This window comes from Mixophyes fleayi, chromosome 12, assembly GCF_038048845.1.
Source record: "Mixophyes fleayi isolate aMixFle1 chromosome 12, aMixFle1.hap1, whole genome shotgun sequence".
In the NCBI taxonomy this organism is placed as follows: Eukaryota; Metazoa; Chordata; class Amphibia; order Anura; family Limnodynastidae; genus Mixophyes; species Mixophyes fleayi.
In genome coordinates, this window is record NC_134413.1 from 10,458,544 (window position 1) to 10,465,510 (window position 6,967).

Here is a 6,967-nt window from a genome sequence, read left to right on the forward strand (position 1 = left end):
TGTCTCGCACAGCTCCGCATGGTCCAAAATAGCCCCACATGCCCCTAGCAACAAAACTCCTCCACATGCCCCTCTGACCTCCCCACAACCCCTCCAAGACCTCCCCACATGCCTTTTACCTGTCCCTCAAACCTCCATATATACCCTTTACATGCCCCTCATACCTCCCCACATGCCCCTTACGTGCCGTCAGCCCTCCAGATATGCCAGCACCTCAACCTTCTCCACCTGCCCACTTAATCTTACAGACTCCTCCAGTGTCACCGGTGAGATCAGACACATATTGCATTGAAGGCTGTCAGAATGAGCTGGATCGCAGCCAGAGCACAGAGTCCTGGTCTTACTGTGCAGTGATGGTGGTGGGACTTGACCGAGACCATCACAGGCGCCCAGACTGGTGTTTTTTTTTTTTTTTTTTAACATCTCATAGACGTTTGCTGCTGCCAGAATCATCGGCGGGCCCCCTGGTGACTCTGGGCCCCTTACAGGAGTACCCACCATGCCTCCATGCTGGTGGCCCTGCTTACAGGTAGTATTCAGTATCTAGCACTGGATATTACTAGAGATGAGCAGGCTCGGATTCTGCTAATCCGAACGGGATCCGAGCACTGTTCGGATATTTCCGGCGGGCAAAAAATTGAAAACGAGGCTCTGTCGTCCAAGTCTCGCGTCGAATCTCGTGAGGGGTGGGAGGGAGGGCCCAGAACAATTCCATCTTGTACCTCTTTTTTTGGCATTATGTGCTCAAGCTACCTCGGTGCAACCTTTTGGCCTAAAAACAATATTGTGAGGTGTTCAGAATAGACTGGAAATTAGTGGAAATGATTGTTATTGAGGTTAATAATAGCGTAGGAGTGGGAAAAAAAATACAAAACTGGTTTTTAGCACTTTTTATGCTTTTTTAAAAATAAATCAGAACCAAAACCTTTCGTCAGGTGTTTTGGCAAAACAAACCAGAACCCAAAACCTCAAGCTAATCAGAACCCAAAACACTAAAAGTGGCCGGTGCACACCCTTAGATATTACACTGATGTTGGTAACTAACAGTATACTAAAGGATTAACTGAGCCTTCAATTATCATGCCTTATCTTCAGACGCCAAGAAGTACATTCACGAGGGTAAAGTTTTCCATGTTGGATGCCTTCCTGCCCCTGTTAAGAGGCAGCCGTAACAGGTAATAAATTCTTCCTGCCCCCCTCATGTCAGGGGTGGAACTATAGGCGGTGTGGGCCCTGAATGTGAGGGGGGCTGGCAGTGAATACATGGTCTACTAGTCCCGTGACTGTCACCCTCACTATGCCCCCAACTCTCTCCCCCAACCCCGGCACTCTGCTCTCAAAAGAGCCCAAACCTACAAAAAAGGAACCAACCCACCAGATTCTCTCTGCCCTAACAGGAGCCCATGCATGGTTCTGCAGGACTCCAGTAGTTGCAGTGGACTCGGCCGGCATCTGCACGCTCCATCTTGCTTCTCCCGGTGTAGATGCGTTGCGCCAAATTTCTGGGCATGCGCAGTGCGAATCCGTTCACATGGCATAAATCCCCCTCTGCGTCACGCCCGGTGCTTATTCTATAAACGCACAGACAAATACGGTCAGATATTAGAGCTGTGTAACATTAGCACCATATATATTTATCTGTGGGAAAGATGTTCTTTCTAAATGTCAGGCTCTCTCCTCTCTGCCCCAAATTGTTACCTTAGTTCTTATTCTTTGGTAAAATGTTACTTAAAATGTAATTTTAAAGGCCAAAGTAATTTAATAATAGCAGATGACTGTTTCCATTTTGCAGTGCCATGTTGTTCAGTGTCCTTTCTTGTAAGACTTTGATACAAATAGTTATTTTTGTCTTAGTTCTAACCCCTCCCCTTTCGTGGTATAAATTATTTTTTTTTATATATAGAATATGGTGTTCATTTAACATTTTAAGGACAATTTAACGCCATTTTTGGACTTCGTGTCTTAGTGTTGAGTCTATTGGCTAGATTTACTAAGCTGCGGGTTTGTAAAAGTGGGGATGTTGCCTATAGCAACCAATTAGATTCTAGCTTTCATGTATTTAGTGCTTTCTACAAAATGACAGCTAGAATCTGATTGGTTGCTATAAGCAACATCCCCACTTTTTCAAACCCGCAGCTTAGTAAATCTAGCCCTATATGTTCTTCCCATGTTCATTTGGGTTTCCTCCATGTGCTCCGATTTTCTCCCACAGTCCGAAAACATACCGGCCAGTAAATTGGCTCCTGACAATGTTAACGCTTGTATACGAGACAGTGACGTGTACCAGGCGGCTCTAGGTCCGCATGCGGCCCTCCGAGCCTTCACCTATGGGCCCCAGCTCCTTCCTGCTTAATTGTCAGGTTTACTTGTTATAGCTTGTAACACTTCTATAACATTCCTACTGATACATTATTACAGAGATGCTTCCCATTCTTTGATTAAATGTATTGTTCTATCTTATTACTGAGATTAAGGATAATGTGTGGCCCTTTTGAAGGTTAGAGGGTGGCACCCTGTGGCCCTTGGTGTAGCCGTTTGGCTGTCATTAATGTAGACTTCACTGAGGCTGGGACTTGTGCAAATGATTAAACATTTACTAAAGCGCAGCGTAATAGGTTAGTGCACATTCCTGGTGGGAATTGAACCCAAGGCCCCCGGCACTCTAAGGCAGCCATGTAAACCATATTCAACACATCACTGATTTTCAATTTAGCCTTTTAAACTCCACATCACTATTGTGGAAACAGAGGTGACCACCGTGTCTCAGGAAAAGACTCACCAGGATCTGCACCTGATTACAGATGAGTGAAAGGATTTTACGAGACTCAATGGATTTAAATAATTTGTGGGCGACAAAGAAAATAATCAGGTTTTTTTAAAAAAAATAAAGCGTGCGTTCAAAAATTGAGGCTGTGGGGTGTGAGCAACTTTTTATAGCCTTAAAACATGTCTTAACGAGACTTTCGATTAAGCCAGTTAGAAAATATTCTCAGGTTCTCTTTTTTACTTAAAATTAGAACTGTTGGCAAAGTATTACAAATCGGAAGTAAACCAAAACACATGAGATTCACGGCATGTGATCGATCAGCTGGTTAAAGAAAAACAACAAGAGCATGCTAGATAGAACCTTTGCTATACAGTCCAATTCATCATGATAAAATTTAAAACTATATTGGCCAAATGCATCTAAATGTTCTTATTTGTTTAAATTTGGAAAGATAATACAGGTGTACTGAGGCACTACTGCCTCTCTCCATAGTGGTATCGCTATGCCAGGGTTTCCCAAACCCAGTCCTCAGGGTTCCCCAACAGTGCAGGTTTTCCGGATCACATGTGACATAATTAGGACCACCTGTGGATCTGTTACAATGTGTCAGTCAGTAATGAATACACCTGTGCTCCAGCAAGGAGATATGAAAAACCTGCACTGTTGGGGAGCCCTGAGGACTGGGTTTGGGAAACCCTGCGCTATGCCCTCCATTTAACCAAATTATCTGACCAGAATTGGATTGATCATCCGGTTTCAAGTTTGATGAAAATCTCTAGGTCTATTTTTATGGAACTCTGCTGCCATCTAGTGTTCATTTACTTGTATTTCAAGAGACATCATGAAAATTTACTATAAACATATTATTATAATTATTATTATCATTTATTTGTTAGGCGCCACAAGATTTCCGCAGCACCGTACACAAAGCAAACAGTAGACTATACAGGGTGAGACAGTACAGAACAATAAACAAAAATACCAATGCTTCAGAAACTCCAGGCAGGTTAATGCAGTAGAGGCGGAGTAGAAGAACAGGTGTGGAGACAAGAGCTTACATCCTAAGGGGGGGTGAAACGAAACAGACACAATTGAAGGAAGTTGAAGTGTAGGGAGAAGGACCGGGAGGAGAGAGGATAGAACGTTAGGAGGAGATTCGGGGTTAGGTAGAAGGTTGGTACGATTTGAATACCAGGTGAGTTTTGAGTGCTCGTTTGAAGGAGCACAGATTAGGAGAGAGACGGATGGAGCGAGGGAGGTCGTTCCAGTGAAGGGGGGGCAGCACGGGAGAAGTCCTGGATTCTGGAGTGGGAAGTGGTAATAAGAGTGGAGGAGAGGCGGCGGTCTTAGGACGAGCGCAGGGAGCGGGCAGGAGTGTGAATGGAGATGAGGTTAGAGATATAAGGGGCAGTAGAGTTGGAGAGAGCCTTGTAAGTGGTGGTGAGGAGTTTGAAAAGGATTCTGTAGGGGAAGGGTAGCCAGTGTAATGCAAGTCAGAGAGGAGAGGCAGAGGAGGAGAGGCAGAGGAGGAGCGGCGTGAAAGGAAGAGGAGTCTAGCAGCCGCATTGAGTATAGAGCAGAGGGGTGCGAGGTGGGAGTGGGGGAGGCCAGTAAGGAGGAGGTTGCAGTAATCAAGGCAGGAGATGATGAGTGCGTGTATGATAGTTTTGGTGGCATCCTGAGAGAGGAAGGGACGGATGCGGGCAATGTTGCGGAGTTGGAAGTGACAGGCTTGGGCGAGGGATATAAGGTAACATATATCCTCCCTAAAGAAGTGATAATTCTACTAGGAATTCTTTTTTCTGGGTTTTTTATCTTTCATTTTGGGATGATCATTTTTATGATACACTGCAGGACTAGTAAAAATAAAAATACTGGAGACCGGTTATTTTTTTTATTAAGACTTTATTGCTTTAAGTTCTGCTAAGACTATATATTTAGTTTTGTTTTTCATTCACTAATATGCCCATCATTTCTCTTTCTTATCGTCCTTTAAGAAAGTATTTTTAAACAATAAGGAGTAAAATTGTGTACACTCTCTATGTATTTATATGTTCTGGCCAGAATTGACCGTATTTTTGAAGTATTTGTATAATGAAACTGTATATCAAATTCACATTCTACCTACTATTCTCTATTACCCTATGCACCTTGGAGTACTCTCGGTTTTAAAAATAAAACTATATCTGCTAATTTAGTAAGTCTATAGTTAAGATTAAATGTGAAAATACATAGATATTTGTTTTATTGATAGAAACTACAGTTCTTTGCGATCTGCCAATTCATCCTAGCAATCAAGTTATTTTTTACTATATTGTATTTTGATAAGATTTACTCAATGAGTAACTAAGTTGGCGAAATGTTTTTCATCTGGCGCCCAGCTGCACAACGGGCAGGGATTGTGTGAGTGATTTAGTAGGTCTACCTGGATACATTTATAGAAACAACTGATGACTATTAGCACCAGGAGACAGTTTTGCATTCAGCCCCAAGTAGCAAATTATTCTTCTCCCTTTCTGGTGGATTTGTTCTGGCTGTGTTTACTAAGCGTCCCATTTTAACTATACAGACGGTAGGATGTCCGTGTATACACACATACAATAGAGTATTTTTAGGTACTTATATGTATTCATATTTAGTTTAATAATACTGTATTTGTTTTATCATTGCACCTGTAATTTTTTTCTTTGGTCTAAAACAACCAATATTCCTTTTCTGCGCATGCTATCTTCCTATTTTTTTTTAGATTTTAGTACATTCTTGCATAGTAGGACTGCCACTCTACGGTCACTGGAAATGAAGGCAGTTGATCTGTCGATTTGTCACGAACAGCACTCACCTGAGTTTGCGTGATGCATATGTGACACAGGGTTAACCAAACAACAACCACCTGGTCTGTCTAAAATGATTAAATCCTTCCCTATCTATGCCACACACTAGCTTTGCGATACTAATTACCACCACCAAGGTTTTTTCGGAGAAGAGCTGACACTCTTATTTAGGAAGCCTTCGGTTCTCCCTAGCATTAATCTAACACAATTTACTTTAATCAGAGTTCACATAAAGCACAAGGTTTGCACAGTTTCAATTATGTAGCGTCTGGACCAAACTGTCGCGTGAATTCGTAAGAACACAGAGACTAGAACTTATTAAGTGTAATTTAATATGGAAAATACATCCACAATGCTTAAGATAAAAAAATAATGAAATACATACAAATATAGTGCAATTGTTTCTTAAAAAATAAATGGGATGACAGTACAGAGCATTACTTACAAATAATAATCTGTATGCCTGGGGCAGGCAGGAAAGATGGACAGTCCTTCAATTAGATTGATTCCCCAAGAAGATGACAGTTTTTCCCCTTAGAACTAAGATTTTTAAGCAAACTCAAAAGGGACGGCATTCACAGGGGCAGCGTGAATGCTAATGTGGGGGCGGAAATGTCCCCTCGGTGTTACCTCAGGTTTGGTCAAACTATTCCTAAGTTTTGACCTGTTGGTAATTCTTCACAGATATATCTCAGAGAAATAACACCCCCCCTCAATAACCCGGTCATAATCCCCCGCATGTTTAAATACCAAATATGATGGAATTACAACAATATCCAATCTCATCCTGAAATACATGTGCCTATGGCTGCTCCCTGTGTAGTTGGTTTCTGTTTTAAAACCCATGTGTGGTTTTTGCCCCTTAGTACAGAGCGGCAAAGGCATTGCACATTTTTTCACCCAACATATTAGGACATATTTGATACGCTAGTAGTAAAAACCTTACTTACTGTGACTCCCTGAGCAAGTTTGATTCACCGATTTACACCGTGCGGGTCAGTGAAGCGCAGCAGAGTCATTTTATGGTGCGCAGCCCAAATCTCATAATAAAGTAGAATGACAGAAAAAAAACAAAGAATAGTGGGGAATTAACAGCGCTTCCCTTCTATGTCATGTGTATACTGCTGCCTGCTGTGGGAATAATTAAGTTAAATGGGGTGGGGCCCTTCCCCTAAAGATCATTAGTAATAATAGAGCATTATTCCCTGGCACAAAATTGTGAGGATGTAAAACTGTATTCCTATATTTATTCAAATAGAAAGAGAATACCACATAATATGCATAAGTGGTACGGACCAATGGTAATAGAGTATAAATAAACTTGCAATGGTTTCGTATTTAAAAGAAGACCTCAAATACCGCTATTAGT